Source organism: Rhipicephalus microplus, chromosome 7, assembly GCF_043290135.1.
Source record: "Rhipicephalus microplus isolate Deutch F79 chromosome 7, USDA_Rmic, whole genome shotgun sequence".
In the NCBI taxonomy this organism is placed as follows: Eukaryota; Metazoa; Arthropoda; class Arachnida; order Ixodida; family Ixodidae; genus Rhipicephalus; species Rhipicephalus microplus.
The window spans coordinates 48,404,530-48,423,340 of record NC_134706.1 but is presented as its reverse complement, the minus strand read 5'-3'; the positions used below and the strand labels follow the sequence as shown (position 1 = coordinate 48,423,340).

The window sequence follows — 18,811 nt, the reverse complement described above, 5'->3', positions numbered from 1 at the left end:
GTCTGTCTGTCTGTCTCCACCCGTCCGTGATGCCAAACGACAGCCGCTGCGAAGAAATAATGGTAACATGCGGGTTTCTATGTCCCAAAACCACGATGTGATTATGAGGGACATCGTTGTGGATGGCTCCTCATGTTTTGAGTATCCAGTGTTCTTTAGCGTGCACTGACATTGCAATGACCGCGGCCGGGATGGAACCCGGCACATTCGCTTCAGTAGCCGATTACCGTAGCTACTGACTCACCTTGGTGAACGCTTCAAAGATTGATTTGCATATAACAATATTATTAATAATAATCATCATTGTCGGTGTTTTTTGTCCCAGAACCACGATATAATATTACGAGAGACGCCGTAGTAGAGGGTTTCAACCGCTTGATGTTCTTTACTCTGCACCTGATTATAAGCGTACGGTAATCGGCCTCGCCTTCTTCCCCCACTTAAATGCGGCCGCCGCACCCGGGATTCAGTGCCGCGACCTTCACGCCAGCAGTAGGATACCATAATCACAAGACAACCACGGAGAGTTTCGTCCTGAATTTTTAACACATGACTACAAGCACGTTAAAAGGTACGAGGGCAGAAACGAGACGTTGTCACGAAATCTTGAACATTTAACAGTCTCCTCGGAGTAACGGTGTTTATGCCTGATTAATGAGGACAATTCTTTCATTCTAAGTTCAGCGCTCTTGAGAAATGCATTCCAAAATCAGGCGCGAAACACCAGTGAATCATAACACGTTCTGAAATGTAAATACTCGTCGCGGATATAAAAATAAACTAATAAATCCTGAAAAGCCCTTCTTTACATAAGGTGAGGAATTATTGCAATTATGTACTCTCTTTTTTTTTACTCAACAAAATATAGCCACTTGGACCCGCTCTGCAGCGTACCGGACACCCTGGCACACTTGCTGCTTGAATGTCAGAGGCATGCAAGTCGCAACATGCAAGTAGAGACGACTGAAAAGGAAGTAGAACTAACGGACAACAACCACCTAAGCGAAAAGTGGGAGATGAAGGCCGTTCTCGAGGACCTGGAAGACCAGCGACAAGTCGTCGCCAGGGCCAAGAGGGCAGCCAAAGTACTTCCGCACTGGGATTCCTCTTGTTTCAGGTTGATGCCGTGCACGGCTCGGAACATAGTTTCCAAATAAACGTTTCTTTCTGTGCCTCTCTCTAAAACACAACTTGACAGCAGAGCATAGCCTTCAATAGACGCTCATGGAAGTTTCACCGTAAATGTTTGCTGAATAGCGGTACGATCACATTACGAATCAGTGTTTGTGCGCACACTTCGTTGCCGCGTACGCTTCAGTTTTCATAAAAAACGTACATCTTGCCCTTTTCGTGGCGCTTTCCCTGATCTCTTTGGTCGAATAGGACGCTCTTTCATCTACGCACCCTGCACGGTATCGCAACCGAGGCTTCTGTATCTCTATAAAAATAAAACAATAAATCCAAAGCGATTGAAAGTGTTACAGCGCTATATGATGATGTATACACAGAAACCGAGGGAAGCATAACTCACCGTTTTCTACACTGTAAAAATATGGCACCTTTAGAAAAAAACCTTTACAAAAATTAAGTTGTATGGATGAACGGCCATCATTCATAGCAAAGATGTTTGCGCCATGGCCAAGACATCAATTACTAAACGTTACCGCACGCGCAGTAGGTCAATTTTCGGAGGAATCAGAAATACCACAAAAGTACTAAATCTGAAAAAAATGTTCTTCGTCTTATCGTTAATCGGTATGTTTGGTTACAATATTTACAATAATCTTATATTATCCTATATATATTATATATCATATAAGCTTTCATTTTAAGTGCACCATTTAGCAGACGATTCCCAAGTGACACGATCGGCTGTGACAACACTGTATTTAATTTCTTGTCATGTGTAGACATTTCCACTGAGTGAATACTTGTCATTCATCAACTTTAGTGTTGCGTGGACACAGTGTTTCAACACTAAATCGACTTAATCGCTGAAATTGCGTGCGAGTGACTCGCCATTACAATTCGCAACGCGACACAGCTCACGTTCCACTCACCAATCACTCCAGCGCCGATATCCTAGCGGTAAGTGAGACGAGTGCAGACAGCCAATGCCGCCAGATCTGCAGGAAAGAAAAAGAAATATCACTGAGACAACGCCCTCAGATTAAATCTGTGACGAGCAATAGGCACCAAAAATATTTCATATGTCATCTATACTTATTACTTACTAGCTTACAGGGTAGCGAACCAGATGTGCGTCTGGTTAACCTCCCTGCCTTTCCTTGTATCTTTATCTCTCTCTCTACTAGCCTACAAGACACTCACCCCAAACTGGAGTATGCATCCTCCATTTGGGACCCACCACAACGTAACCCGAGTAGGCACATCGAACTAGTTCAAGACCACGACGTTAGATTCATCTACTGCGATTATTTATTTATTTATTTATTTATTTATTTATTTTATTGATACTGTAAGCCTTAACAGGCTCATACAAGAGTGGGAAGAAATTATACAGATTGTCATTTTCACATTAGACCACAGAACAAAAAAAAAGAACACGGGAAAAAATAAGAATGAACAGAACAGACTACTCTAAACAATTACAAATTACAACTGTACATCTAGTCGAAGAACCAAGAAATAAAACAGAATAAAACACCACAGGCTAACAGGGAAGAGTGCATATTAGACACAGATCTGAGAATTGAAACATCGAGTGGCATACAAATCAAAACGTACATTCAATGAAAAGTTGCGCCATTATTCTACAACGCTGCAACTTACTCATTCAAAAACTTTTCAAGATTGGCAGTGAATGATTCGAGAGATTCTGAGGACACTATATCACGTGGCAGGTTATTCCATATTTCTATTACTGACGGAAACAAGGAATACTTAAATGAATTCCAACGGGAGATGAAAGGCCTGATACTCTTGTTGTGGTTTGTTCTGGCGGAGCGCTGATATGGTGGTTTCAAGTACTCGTGTTTGTTGATGTTAATGTTGTCATGATAAAGCAGATAAAGAAATTTTAATGCAGATATGCGTCGCCAGATCGCCAGTGTTTGAATGCTTGCCCTATTGCGGAGCGCGGTTATGTTAACATCTCGAGAATACTGAGAATACACAAATCGGAGCACTTTATTTTGTATTCCCTCCAGCTGGTTAAGAAGGTAAGTTTAATGCGGATTCCAGATTACACTGCCGTATTCGAGGATTGGTCGTACAAGGCATTTATAACTTGTTAGTCTAACTTTGGAAGGGGCTAGAGCGAGTTTCCTGCGAAGATATCCCAGCTGTCTGTACGCTTTTGTGCACGTCTGGTTAATGTGAACATCCCATTTTAAGGTGTTTGTGATGGTAACGCCCAAATATTTCACCGAAGCGGCCTCTGCTACGTGTAGTCCATTTAAATGATACGCAAATTTTAAGGGTGCTCTCTTTCGGGTTATATGCATATACGAGGTTTTTCCTACGTTTATTTCCATTCCCCATTCTTGACACCATCTTTAAATGTTAGTTAGGGAGGTATTAAGCCGTAACTGATCGTCGATCGCTCGTACTGTGGTATAAATGACACAGTCGTCAGCAAACAGTCTAACTGTGACGTCAGATTCAACATGACAATGAATGTCATTAATGAAAATTAGGAAAAGAATCGGGCCTAGCACAGACCCTTGTGGGACCCCCGAGTAAACGTCTAACTCTTCAGATTCAGCGTCGTTTACTTTAACGTGCTGACTGCGGTTTGAGAGGTAGGCGGCTATCCAGTGTACTATGTTGGTTTCAATCCCGATAATCTTCAGCTTGTCAATTAGTTTTTGATGGGGCACCTTATCAAATGCCTTGGATAAATCTATGAATATTGCGTCACATTGAAGTCTTGAGATAATTACGGTAGCAAAGTCATGTGCTATTTCGAGAAATTGAGTTATGGTAGAGAGCCCTTTTCGAAAGCCGTGTTGTTTGGAGTAAAGTAGGTTGTTATCTTCTAAGTAAGTGGTGATTGCCTTGTTGACTATATGCTCCATTAGCTTGCAACAAGAACTAGTCAGTGAAATCGGCCTATAATTGGTCACAAGTAATTTGTTACCCCCTTTATGAATAGGAAGGACCCTGGCACGAAGCCAGTCCGTCGGCAGTGTGGCTGTTTGAAGCGATGATACGAACATTGCATGTAGAAAGGCAGTTATTTGTTCTGCGTAGCGCCGTAGAAAAGCATTTGAAAGATCGTCAGGGCCTGAACGTTTCTTGACGTCAATCTGCAGCAACAAGTTAAGTATTCCATCATGAGTTATGACTAGTTCCGACATTGATAACGCAGAATCTAGCACAGTTTTGTTTTGAGCAGACGCAGAAGTGCGTGTAAAAACCGACTGAAAGTACCTGTTAAACGTGTTGGCAATAGTGAGAGCTTCATCCGTAATAGTCCCGTTGGTATCGATTTGAGTAACGTGGTCCGCGGGCTTGGATAGATAGCGCCAAAACTTTTGTGAATGCTGTGTCATGAAACTTGTTAATGTCGTTGAAAAGAAAACGTCTCTTGCGTTCCTAATAGATGCCTTTAGCTCATCCGAAAGTCGGCGGATATCGTCAGGATTACGTTTCTTCTTTCGCATTCTTTGCAGCCTTCTTTTCAGGTGGATCACACCACGCGTAATCCACGGGTTTCTGCGTTTTGAACGTTTGAGTCGCGTGGGTACGAATGTTTCCTCACTCCTATCACAACAGTGTTACTACCCTTAAAAGTAAGGCACACCGGCCTAACCTAAACGTACACCTTGAGATTCTTAGACTGTCCTTGTATCACAATAAGTACAATTAGTTTCATTATAATTTCCTCCTTAAACCAGCCCAGGGTAGTTTAGCCCGAACAAGTGACCGCAAGACAGTCTGTACAGCTTTTGCTTGCACCACAGCCCATCATCACTCCTTTTTCGCTCACGCAGCCAAGAACTGGAACGAACTTCCCTCAAGTGTCATTCATCAATTCGATTAGGACGGATGAATTAAAAAATGCCATAAAATCACTTTTTTAACTGTACATTGTTTACCTAAAGCGTCATGAAAAGCCGTCTTTATGGGCCTTTCAGGTATAATAAATAAATAAACAAATAAATAACTAAATAAATAAATTTTCAATAACCTTACCAAGGCCTTGAGATATGAACACACTGTTAATCTCGGAGGTATCATGCTTACATAAACTGAGGGCAGAGGCACAAAGGACACAGAGCCCCATACGTAGATATATTAGAGAGCTGGTGGCGCAGCGACAAACCTTCAACCACACAACGCCCCCCTTCCTGAAAGGGAACCGTATCCACGCCTATGCCTTCGAGTCATCTCAGGAAAATTCATCAGACATTTAGAAGAGAGTGGTTGCAGGCCAGTTTCTATTTCATGATTAACAGGGGTGATCGCAAAAAAAAAAAACACCCACGCAACACAGCTTCGCATAGCCTGTCTCGGTTTGCCGTGTAGTTTCGCGGTCAGTTCTGCTAAGCACGAAGTCCATCGCGGTGGTGCGGCGCTTACGGTGCTCAGCCCCTGACCCGAAGGTCGCGGGTTGGATCCCTGCCAAGGCGGTCGCATTTCCGATGGAGGCGAAATACCAGAGGCCCGTGTACTGTGCGATGTCCGCGCACGTCAAACAACACCAGGGTGGTCGGCATTTACGCAGTCTTCCGCTACAGCGTCTCTCCCAATCATATCGCAGTTTTGGGACGTAAAACCTCGGGTATTATTACATTAAACTTGCTGAGATATCTGCTTACATGTATATCTTACTTGGACTATCTATCTATCTATCTATCTATCTATCTATCTATCTATCTATCTATCTATCTATCTATCTATCTATCTATCCGTCTATCTATCCGTCTATCTATCCGTCTATCCGTCTATCTATCCGTCTATCTATCCGTCTATCCGTCTGTCTGTCCGTCTGTCCGTCTGTCCGTCTGTCCGTCTGTCCGTCCGTCCGTCCGTCCGTCCGTCCGTCTGTCTGTCCGTCTGTCTGTCCGTCTGTCCGTCCATCCGTCTGTCTGTCTGTCTGTCTGTCTGTCTGTCTGTCCGTCCGTCCATCCGTCCGTCCTTCTGTCTGTCTGTCTGTCTGTCTGTCTGTCCGTCCGTCCGTCCGTCTGTCTGTCTGTCTTACACCCACATCATGACTGTGGGACTTAAAACTCCACAAGTTTTCATTATTCCTCAGCTAAGCGTGAGAGGCCCAGCGAGCTGTTTCAGGTTACGGCGTTTCGTGTTCTCGAGTCTATTCATGTATTTCGCAGCACCCTAACGCTTCGCATGAAGGAAAATCAAGCGTCACGAACTCCCCGGGGGCGGGCCCGGCGACCGACGCATCTCGGGTCTCGACGCGTGTGCCGGCTCGACGTGCGTCCGACGTTCGCTCGCCGCTATTTTGCGCGAGCCGGTCAACCTGTCGAGGCAGTCTGGCCGGGCCGGCATTACGGGAGGGCGCGGAAGGCGGATTTACCCGCAGGCTCATTCTCGGCACGGGACGTCGTCCTTGACGCATTGGCGACCCAGTTGAGAGCCTTTCTCCCTCTCTCTCACGCAACCCTCTTTGTTTCCTCCGGTCGAATATTAAACAACCGATCGCGCCACGCCGGTGCCACCGCCTACCACCGGCGACGCCGATGAGGCGCTTCGCTTTAAGGCTTTTCTATCTTTTTTTTTATTTTAAGTCATTTCAATTTGCGCCGACTTTTATTTTTCATTAGCGTTTAGCAAGAAGAAATATCGTTGAAGACCTCACCGGCTAGTGCTCGTCAATTATACTGAAAAAAAAAGAAAAGAAATGAAAAAAAAAATGTTTCGCCCATCGTTAGGGAGGCCAGTAAGGTCGAGTGAATAATCTAGCATTCCGTACAGCGGAATAAGCGAGGAGGCGGCGCATACTACGTGAAAATGGTGGATAACTCGTACGAAAAATAGGTACGAGCAAAAAGAGAGAAGAGGGAGAACAGTAAAAGTGATACAAAAAAATGAAACAATTTATTAAAATTCCTATGCTATCCTCTATAAAGCACCAATTTCATGGCCATTCTCTTGGAGTGGCTGTGAGCCATACATAGAGGCCACTATCATCATCAACAACAACGATATTAGCGGTGTTGATGGGTATGTGAGGTATAACGTCCCAAAACCACCATATGATTACGAGAGACGCCGTAGTGGAGGGTTCCCCGAAATTTCCGCCACCTGGGGTTCCTTAACGTGCAGACAAATCTGAGCACACGGGCCAACAACGTTTCCGCCTCCATCGGAAATGCAGCCGCCGCAGCCGGGATTTGATCACGCGACCTGCAGAAATATTAGTGGTGTCACGTTTCAAAACCATAACATTGTTAGGAAAAATGATGTAGTGGAAGGGTCCGAAAATGTTGACCAGCCCCGCCGCAGTGGTCTAGTGGCTAAGATACTCGGCTGCTGACCCGAAGTGGCGTCTCTGCAGTGACGAAATTGGCTGATTGGTTGACTGATTGTTGACCTATTGATTGATTTCTTGACTGACTTAATTCCTAAAGAGAGCAATGGACTAACGAGAAACGGCGTAGTGTGAGAGACCACATTAGCTCCGAGCACCGCAATCCAGTTACCCGTGAGTTGTTCCGTCTCTTTCGGCCCCGCCTCCTCGAAATACGGGCCACATAGCCGAATAGAAACTCATTCTACCAAGCCCCCAGCGCCGACATAGCACTTACGATCAACGTTACCATTGTTGCTTACGATCACGTCCCCACCTCAGCACGCCACGACGTGCGTGACCTCTGGAGTTAGCGAGTACTGGTACGGCGCGACACGGCATCGTCGCCTCTCCACCTCTTCTCTCCGCATCTCCTCTCCCCCTCTTCCACATCCGTCGGGCCCCTCTTCAAGGACGGATAGCGACCTACACGCTTGAGATACGAGGGGCACACGCACGCGTATTCAAAATATGCCGGTTTCTCGTTCTTTTTTTTTTTATCTTTTTTCGCGCCGCAATGCGTTCGAATGCTCGAACGCTTCGGGATCACGAGCGAACGCACTGCAGGGTGCCGCAGAACGGCGAACGCGCGATGAAGAACGCCGCCGCGTACCTACGTCCTTTCCTTTTGTACGACAAAGTGAGTTCACCCATTGTTGCGGGCGGACGCAACCTCAAGGGGCAATGCCTGTCGACGAACAGGGGGAAGTGAGTCTTAAATGAGAGAAAAGAAGATAAAAGTGAGCCCCGTAACTGTCTGCATAAGGTCCAAACCTCATAAGCGCGAAAATGCACGCGACAGCGACGAGCGACGCTATGAGCGACGAAACAGGGCGTTCGCGCGACGTGTCGCGTGCTCGTTTTCGCGCGATCGCTCGGTTCTCCAGATTTGGAAACCGTCGCTCATCGCCCGGAAGTGCTGGGCTCAAGCAGCCAATAGCGAAAAACCGGAAAAGACGAAGACTACATAGGTGCACGTGACCCTGCCCGAGTCACGTATGCGCAACAAGAAATAACGCAATGTTTATTACGCATGTGCATATAAAAAAGTGCTGCAAGGCAATAATAAACACTTTCTGTTTCATTACACAACAATATATCTTATTTTTAAATTGCATGCCGCTCGCTACGCGGTTTTCTTGGTGCGAGTAGACGACCTCATGCCAGCAACAGTGGAATTCGCTCGCCGAAGCCGTCGCGTGAATGAGGTTTGCCTGCGCTAGCGACTGATCGCGCGAAGCCGATCTACGTCGCGTCGCTTGTCGCTGTCGCGTGCATTTTCGCGCTTATGAGGTTTGGCCTTAACAGTGCGACACCTCAACAGTGGCTCACGAGGGAAGGGGATAAGGAGGGATTAAAACGGATAGAGTGAGAAGTAAAGATAAGACAGAGAAAGATGAGGACACGGTCGAAGGAGTCCGAGGACGGGGCACCACTCAGCGAGAGCTTTACGGCGTCAGGAGATGGCGGAGGGCGAGCCGGTCGGCCAGAGCTGCGCTGTCGTCGGAGATCGCGGGGGCACAACCGTTCGACACGGAATCCAGCGAGCGAGTCCCCGACTATTGACGAACAATGCTTGATTGATTGAGCATCCATAAAGGGATTTCGCACGTGACAACCCAGCGTTCGAAGAGTAATGTTTCCTTCTCTTTTTTTCTTTACACCGTGCAGCCAATAGCGCAGTTCACCGCACGTGGCGTTTTTCTGTCGCGAGAAACGCGATATGCGTTTCCAGCTCTAGTAGCTAGCATGCATGCACGGTTAAAAAAAAAATGCTACACAAACGCTAACAGCAGAAACGCTAAAAACGCGTTTCAAGCGCACTGCATTGAGGCGGTGGCAAGTCACGTTCAAGTCAAGGAGGTGGGTTGCCCGGTTGCTAGGGGCGAGGAGAAGCGCGCGCGCCCCCGCTTGTTGTTGCTGACAGCTGCCAACGCCGAAGCTTTAATGATGCGCTTGTTAGTGTTACTTATTCGCAGGCCACGTGTCCTATTGCAACCCCCCCCCCCCAAACAAAAAACAGAAGTCGCAGCATTATCTTCCGGTGAGGTACTTTAGTTAAGATTTCCGTATATGGGTTTCGAGAAAATAAAAGAGACTGCGCCAGAAGTGAAGTCCACGGCGCAGACTAAGCTTCCCTCGTACTTCACTCAAAGAGACGTCCTATATATACCTTCATTAAAGATGCCCCCACTTTTGTTCGCTTTGCCGTGGGAAAAGAAAGTCGAAAACCGGTCGAAAGACCATAGCCCGCAGCATGATGGGAACGCCGGTATCTCCTTATAATTACGAAGACACAAGGAGAAACAAAAAAAGCAAAGTTTCGCAGATAAACAGGGCCAGCATGTGCGCTCGTGTAGTGTACTCAAGAAAAAGAAACCCATCAACGAATGTAAAGAAGGAATCACTCGATTCCTCCACGTGTTTCTGTAGGCTCGCACCGAAAGCGAGAAAAAAAAGGTGAAAATAAATCCCCAGAAGCGCAATCTGTAGGCTTTCGTTGACCAGCCTAGTTAGGGGCTCTGACGAGGTAGTCTGCCTGCTTGTGTCTTAAAGGGAGCCGCAAATGAGACGCAGTGTCTAGCACATAAGGGGATTATCTTAATTAAACCAGGCGGAAGAAGAAGTGACTAACGAGCGGGATCAGGAAGGTGTTGATGAGGATGCAGAGTACGAGCGAGAAGGAAAAACAAGTTGAACATGAAGCCGGGCCGGGCTTGGAAGACACTAAAGACGAAGATGAGAGCGATGAAACTAGAGACGAAGCCGGACAAGACAAAGTTGAAGAAGTTCGTGACGAAGTATAAACGCTATTATATAATACCACTGAGTTCTTGGCTAATCCCCCACAGTGGTATGCGCCACGGGAAGTAGGTGAACAAGAACAAGAACACGTATAGGTGAAGGCGATGAGAAGGAAGTAAGAAGACGACGAAGCGATCGAAGAACACTTGAAAGAAAAACAAAACACGCAGCGAAGGCCAGGGAGGCTGTACAGAGACAAGGTCTCCCGGTACCTCCTTGTGCGGTCTAGCCCGGACCACAATCATGCCAGATACGAAAATAAAGTTTATTCATCATCGCGAAGTACAAGAAAACGCAAAGTCATAACTGTGCTAAATAACGCGGACAGGACAAGCACTAGAACGCGTAGCCAATGCCGCGTCTTTCACGTACGTTATCTTGTTCTTGTTCTTCTGAGCGTTCTTTACTGAGCTCGACTCCGTTTGTCCTGTCTCAGTTCATATTTCTGTGTAGGCTGTAGCTATTTTCCCTTTCAAAGGATGGGTGCCAACTCGCCCCACCATCAGATTTTACAAATATTTAGCGCTGCTTTAACAATTGATTAAAGCCAACTGTCTAATATTCAGACACTAAAAAAAAACAAGGCCTATGGGTTTGCGTGCGCGCTAAAGAGGTCCTGGTGCTTGCTTGAACTTGAAGCAGTCTTTCCATTCCCCCACCCCTGTCCTGCCACTACGGCATGGTTAAGAATTACACCACGTTTGCGGCACGTAAAATAAAAACAAGTACACAGGCCTGTGCTGAAAGCACAGCACCCTCACAATGAAAGCTGGAAGAGCGGCATTTCTTAAGCCCGTCGTCGACTACCCCGGCGCAACTAATACAAGTGAGCCAGCAAGGTACTTACCCAATATATACTACGTAAAGTGGTGCGGAGGCTGATGACAATGAAGAAATGTAGTTTAGCCTTTTGTAACGGGTTACAAGTTTTCAACCACACACTCGTTACTTAACTCGTGTTATGCGACGCCAAGTTACAGAATCCGCACTGCGCGACATTCGGTTGCTATGTTACTCTTCTATCACGCTATAGTTCACCTTTCAACGTGGCTCTTTCTAGACTTAACGCTTGTATAGGGTGTCTTCGCAACGGAGTTTCAAGCACAGGCATTGATCGGTGATAGATTACTGGGCTGCCACAGAGAGGCTTGAGGTTCGAGCACCGTTCTATCCTGGATATCTTTAGATGCGAAGCAGCTTTTAGATGCGGAGCATCTTATACTCGCGCCTTGTAGTGCGCCGTCCGCGCCGGCCGCACCGCTTCTCGAACATTCGACAGCTGATGCGCGCGCATGCGCCGTCGCGCCGTCGCCCACTCTTCCACCATCTGTGCATCCCTTCCTCCTCTACACACCGCGCGCGCTTCACTCCTCCACCATCTGTGCACCCTTCCTCCTCTACACACCGCGTTCGACATCTACAATTCTCCTGATTCTCCAGTGGACGCACATGTGGCGTCGCGCTTCGAGAACATTCAACAGCTGACAGTGCATGCGCCGTCGTGCATGCGCCGGCGCTCGCTCGCTCAGTTGCCGCTCGTCGGTTGGTTTGTACGGCGCGTCGACGTCCAAGGTCGCGGTGAAATGAATTCCAACGAATCCACAAACACAATGATCGACGTCCCTTCGACCAGCGCCGCCCTTTCGCATACGTGTGTACGTGTTCACTCATTTAACACCCCCTCCTACAACCACGTTAACCAATTTAGCCATCGACCCAAGTAAGTCGCACTTTAACACCCCGTTAACCAATTATATGGTCCGCATCCTCCTCAGTGTTCCCCCGAGGGAAGCTGCGGGCAATTTTTTTGACTAGCCCGTGTAACGCTGTTCCTCCGTATGAACGCGCCGCGCGCTGCAGTTTCTGGCGCAGTGCCAAGTAGGTCACGCCGCTGCTACTCGTTGGCGCCACGGTCCCCTCTCAGTGAGCACTAACGTCACTCTCTCTCGCCTGTCTCTCACTTGCCGCGGCACCCATAGCTGCCACGCCTCGTGCATTCGCCCGCAACATCTGCCGCAACTGCCGCTCGGTACACCACCGACTAGTCGGTTCACGCGCAATAAACCTGACCCGCGCCCAACGTACGCGTTGAAACATGTCTGTACGTGTCACCTACAAGACGTACGCCAGCCATCGCTTCAAACGAATCTTGCAGAGCTCCCCGGAGCCCCCGCGTTAGCGTCGTTCATCCCGTGACGCCACCCTTGCTCAACGCTGCTGCTTCGCATACCATCAGGGTTCTCTTTGAGGATCGTCGAAGTTTGTTTATTATTACGTTTTTTTTATTATATCGAGCGATATCGGTTACGTATACCAGCGGCGGTGGAAAACTACGGCCTCCTTGTTGTGAAATCACAACAGCTTTTGCTCTAAACGAAAAGGCTAACCGAGTGGTTCCTCTGAACAAGCTCTTCAATCCACATCCAACGACCGAGTGATTGGTTGTTGATGATGAAAAACGTTCTTTTTTTTTGGAATTTATGTACAGGGAGCATGGGAAGCGGTCCTTAGGGACCACCCCCGGCAAACACTAGAGGCGCGACCCTTCACAGGAGCCCATTAGCGTCGGCCACGGCCAGGACACGCTCAACTAATGCCCGTGGGGTCGTCAGGTCAGAGCAGCCAAGCAAGGCTGCCTCCCAGTCCTCCCGGGAAGGTTTGGGTAGAGGGGTGAGGTTGGAAGTTTTTCGACACGCCCACACCCTGTGGAAAATGCAAAAAAGATTCACAGTGTAGGAGTTTTTCGACAAGCCCATACCATGCGGAAAATCAAGAGGAATTTTCTTCAATCCTGTGCAAGCGGTGTCGAAGTATTTCAGGATTCTCGGTCACGATAGAGTTTCGGTGTAAAAGCGAAGAAAGGTTCGCTCTTTTGCTTTTGTGAGACCCTGACAAGGTTTGGCATAGATGTGATGGCCAAATTTGATAGAACTGAGTGACCTCCTTAAATGTATAAGCGTGAATGGGTTCAAGGTTCGAATCGTCAGAGGAGGAGGATTGATTGATTGATATGTGGAGTTTAACGTCCCAAAACCACCATATGATTATGAGAGACGCCGTAGTGGAGGGCTCCGGAAATTTTGACCACCTGGGGTTCTTTAACGTGCACCCAAATCTGAGCACACGGGCCTACAACATTTCCGCCTCCATCGGAAATGCAGCCGCCGCAGCCGAGATTTGAACCCGCGACCTGCGGGTCAGCAGCCGAGTACCTTAGCCACTAGACCACCGCGGCGGGGCAGGGGAGGAGGATGATGCTCGGCGTGTGAGCGCGTGGGTAGCGGCATCGACCGACTCATCGCCATCGATGCCCGTATGAGATGGAACCCAAATGACCGTTCGGTGCATGGGGGCACCTAGATACTGGCTGGTCAGCAAAAGTTCGTACGCTAAGTACGGAACGTAGCTTTGTTCGATATTGCGGCACGCAACCTTGGAGTCGGTGGTCATGACCCTCGATTCCAGATCTGTGGCGGCTAGCGCGATGGCGATCTCCTACGCGTGCATAATGTTTTGTGCACGGAAGGTGAGTCCGTTTACGGTGGTGTATTGGTGAATGACCGCGGCCACGTACAAACCCAAGTGGTGAGGTCCGGAGGCACCCACGTAAGGTGGCGAGCCAGTGCTTCCATACGCACGAGACGTCGGCCATTGCGGTCGTCTCGGATCATGTTAGCCGAAAGAGGGCACACGTGCAGGGAGTATTTCTAAAACGCAGACCGATGGGTGATTTGGTAATTAATCTTTACTGAGTGCGCGAAAAAAAATTTGAAGTACAAAAGGAAGACACCTGAACACAGCAAACTGTGTCCAGGTGTCTACCTTTTGTACCTCAAATTTCTTTCGCACACTCAGTTAAGATGAGTATTTCCAAACTTCCGGAATCCGTACGCGCTCTTCCACGCGTATTGAGTGATTATTGTGAAGACGGGTAAGAAGGCGGCGACTCTCGTAGTATCTTGAAGGGGTCCACCATACCCAGGCCCAAAAGACGTCGGTTGGAGGTGTCCACCGGAAGGTCGAGGGCGTGCGCGTAGATTTTGCAGAGAATGACTTCTCGGGCATTCTCGTCGAACTTGCGGAGGTGTAGATATGGAGTCGAACGCAGGGAACGGCCGATTACGAATGCGTGAGCCAGTCGAAAGGCTTCTTTGCATCGTAAAGCCCCGCGCATGACGGAGGCCTGCAGCGTTGGGAACAGGGCGATTTGCAACGGCGCCCGCAGAACCCACAAGGCACGTGAGAATTAAGTGCACGCTCACACGAAGCGACTTAGAGTAGAAAACAAAAATTAAAAGAGGAATTGGAGACGATGGAGGCCGTGCCAGACCTCGATATGGAACCTGTACACTGCGAAACACGTGAGAAAAAAAGAGAAGTATACAGGGGCGAATGAATTTGCCCAGGAGGAAAATGAAGAAGATGTGCAAGCGCACGGTGCATATAGAGACCGCATAAACGGGGATAAGTATTTCACGCACAAAAAGAAAAAGAAACAAGAAAAACTAATAAAGATTTCCGGAGAAGAGAAGAACAAGAATCTTCCCAGATGAGGCCAGCCAGGAAAATGGAAGGGGTTTGCTTAACAAGGCTCCGGGCTCTCGGACATAGCTTTTTTTTCTTCGGTGAGCACTCGCTTCATTCTATACCGTATAATTGCAGGTACAAAGGTCAGCTAGCTGTATGAAGCCGGTTTGTTATTTGGGAGTATAACGCCCTGAAGCGATCACGAGAGACGCTGTATTGCAGAGCTTTGGATCAACTACCAGCTTGCCCCATGAACTACTCGCTAAGTTGGATTGAAAAGATAACTCCATCGCACGTAGTTACGCCCGTTAAACAAAAATTGAGATGCCCACGAACATGCGATAGCAGCAGTTGCCTATTCTTGGCTAATTTTGGCAATAGGTTGTGGCCATGGTGTTGGCTCAAAGCTGGATACACTGTTGGGCGGTGCACAGCACCAATGGCTAATCAGAACTCACAGGGTTCGTAAGGAATGCACCTAAGACGACTCGGAGGCGAAAGCCATTTCATTTCTTGCCTCTCAGTCGATGTATTGATCCACCCCAGGGCCTTTACGAAAAATGTGTAGACCTGACGTAGCTTCGCGTTGCCACCAACATGGGAGTCAAGGCAAGCTTCAATTCTCGAAGCCACCGGCCTTTGCACCAGCTCCGGGTCCACCCAGCTTATACCAAGCGATGTCGTTTGAGGACGTCAACAATTGACATCGCAGTGGCATCATCATTATTAGCCATGTTGACATCACGAATTCTAGTGAGTCATGACGTAATGTAGCGACGTCATCAAGTGATGATCTTTTGCATCACTGACGTTGACACCGCCGACGCGGCACACCGTCAGATAATTTTTGTGTTTAAAGCGGCATCTAAGGCTTTCTTTCGCCTTAATGATGCCATATATGTGAAGGATACCGTAGTGGAGGGCTCCGCGGAATTCGGAACGTTTGAGAGCTATTTAGGCCCACCCTTCCACATATTTTTTTGTTGCTTTTTAGGGGCGAAGCTCCTTAAGGCATAGCCAAGTCCCGCGTTGTAGTAGACACCGCTAGTACTCAGAACGCTCACTAGATGGCACTATGGCGTTCGCACAGCTAGTACTCGGATTGCTCCCTAGATGGTGCTGCGGCGCTCGCTGCACTCAGATGCGTGCTTTCGTGAGACCCCGTTCGCTCTTGCGTTAAAAAGCGTTCTCTCTTGGCGCGCTTCCTCTTTCAACAGCTGTCTGTGTTCTTCGAGTATGAGCGACGAAGGCAAGGCGGCGTAGCGGAGGGCTCGGAAAACGGCTGCAGCGCAAGCTCGCCGTTTTTACATGATCAACGACTGGGCAAGATTTACGGAGGGTTCGCAGTTGAACGATGTACTTCCGGAGCTTCGCCCACTCATCATCAATCACTCCGTGGATATGCTGTGATTATTTTTGCATTTTAGCCAGCCTCTAAATAAAAGTATCTAGCACTTCACCTCCATCAGAACTCAACAACCGCGAACGGGAATCCAACCCGTGGCTTTCATGTTAGCAGCCGAGCACTGCAATCCCTGAGCCACTGCGAAGACTAGAAAAAAAAATTATCCTAGGACAGTAATTGTACAATTTGCAAACGCAATTCTACAGAAGGTTTCATCTAGTTAGGCAGTTGCCGTTTTCTTTATTATGCATCCAAACTTTACGCGAATTTAACTTTTATCTGGGACAGCTTATTACCCTTCCATTGCATAGTACATCCCACTCTTAATCGTCGAACATTTTTTTTTGTACAAACATGTGGTCGGCATAATTTAGCCACCAAGAATAACACTCACAAAAGTAAAACTTTATGGACAATCTCAACAAAACAACCCTGATGGGATGCGAAGCAGCAGCAATGCACCTGGAGTTGACCGGCGTGGACGCAGATTCTGGAAAAACAGATTGAAGCGAAAATCGATGTAGCATTTACTTGAGTAAATTTTTGTTTGAAACGCAAAGACACGGAAGGTTGGTTGGGTTTCATGTAAGTTTCACCGCAGCTAAACGAGCCGAAAGAGCGTTTCCACTCGACGTGCGGTCGAGCGCTGCAGTGGTGGAGAGGGTAGAGCGAGATAAAAGTCTGTTGCTAGCAGGGGAGGAGTCGGCAGCTCAAGGTGCTCCAGCAAGTGTGCTGCGAAAGAGAGAGAGAGTGACGTCAGTGCGCATCTGTGAGGGAAGCATAGGAATAGAGCATGACGACAACGCGCAGATGCAACTTGACCAACTTGGTATCGCTCCAACACTTGTGACGAGGGGAACGCATTGGGGCGCGTTCGTATGGACGTACGCACGGCGTTACACACGTGAGTCAAAAAGATGTTTCACATTTAAAATTCTGGCAGATCACACGTAGTATGAGAACTGATGTCATGTCAAGCATGTGTGTTTTAAGTACATTTCAAGCCACAGGCACGAAGGCAGGGCTCATTTATGTGTTCCCCATCATTTTCAATGTGACTAACTACCTCTGTAACAATTGTCGGGGTTTCACTTCCCAAAACCGCGATATGATTATGAGAGATTTCCTAGTGAAGGGCTCCGGAAGTTTCGACCACCTGGGGTTCCTTGAACGTGCACCTAATTCCAAGTACTCGGGTCTGAAGCATTTTCGCCTCCATCGAAAATGCGTCCGCCGTGGCTGGGATTCAATCCCGCGACCTGCGGGTGAGCTTGTCAATACTCTTGTGAGAAGTAAACATGCGACTATAGCATCCCACTGATGTCCGTAGCCACCTTCCCCTACATTTTAGGAGCATGCAAAATCGACGCGTTGCCAAGGCAATATAGCTCTATTTATAGTTGAAGGGTACAGGTTTCCTTACCGCAACAATAGGGGGCGAAGATTGATGATTGATTGATATGTGGAGTTGTACGTCCCAAAACCACAATATAATTGTGAGAGAAGCCGTAGTGCAGTGCTCCGGAAATTTTGACCAGCTGGGGTTCCTTAACGCGCACCCAAATCTGATCACACAGAAATACGGAGCGATCACTAGAACGCGGCTACTACGCTGGAACATGCGGTACTCACGATCGCCCTGCACGGTGTGCACTTCGTGTAGTTTGCTTAGTATGATAAAAAAAATTCGGGGTTTCCTCGTGCAACAGCATACATTTTCTTTTTGTTTGTTTGCTTGTTTGTTTAATTTGGCCAGCGGCGCACGTGTTTTAAGCGATCTTATTTCCAGCACTCCATTTCTCGGAATGATGGAGGTTTTTCGTGCAGCTTCGTACCGTAAAACATTAGATCGAGCGACAGAGAGAAGGACGGAGAAAAAAACAAGAACTAGTTCACGAGAGTTCGTAATAGAGGAAATACTTCCACGCTCCTTGCTTGCCATACAGCGATACAGCAGCGATGTTCTTAAGAAGCCGCCGTACGTCGGCGTATTGAGCGTGGGAGAGGGGGGGAGGGGGTAACGACATCTCTATTCACCATGGGCCCCCTAATGAGCTATCCACATATTTCATGAATTCACAATATATGACGCAGTTCAAGCAGTGATATATGGCTCGGTCCCCTTATACCATCTAACTATCAAGATATTAGGCTCCGTATGCCCGCCGATGAGGCAGAAGTCGCGTGATATTTTAGTTACTTCTGAGGGTTAGTGTGAATATTGCACATGCAGTGTATGGAAATATTTCTAGCGTCCTGCGTTGGTTGTAAAGTAAACGTAACACAAACGAAAGTTATAATTACCATCCCATGACTTCCCGTTCGTCTGAAGAAGGCTTGGATATCGCTTTTTTAAATAAAATTTAATATCATAATGACACTATCTTGTTGATCTTGCTTATGCCCCACCACTAAATTCCACTCGTTCAAGTCATCACCATAAAGTCGATTCAATGATTGATTAATATGTGAGGTCTAACGTCCCAAAGATATCATATGATTATGAGAGACGCCGTAGTGGAGGGCTCCACAAATTTCGACCACCTGGGCTTCTCTTTACGCGCACTCAAATCTGA

The 18,811-nt window shown here is 47.6% G+C and overlaps 1 protein-coding gene across 1 annotated transcript in view; it reads right to left on the bottom strand.

Annotated features, from left to right (window-relative positions):
* The window catches only part of dimm (basic helix-loop-helix family member dimmed), a 505,350-nt gene that overhangs the window by 366,854 nt on the left and 119,685 nt on the right, over positions 1-18,811 (bottom strand). The window contains exon 2 of the mRNA XM_075869121.1: positions 2,061-2,126. The gene's annotated coding sequence lies outside the window, so the exon portion shown is untranslated. The remainder of the gene's footprint in view (positions 1-2,060; positions 2,127-18,811) is intronic.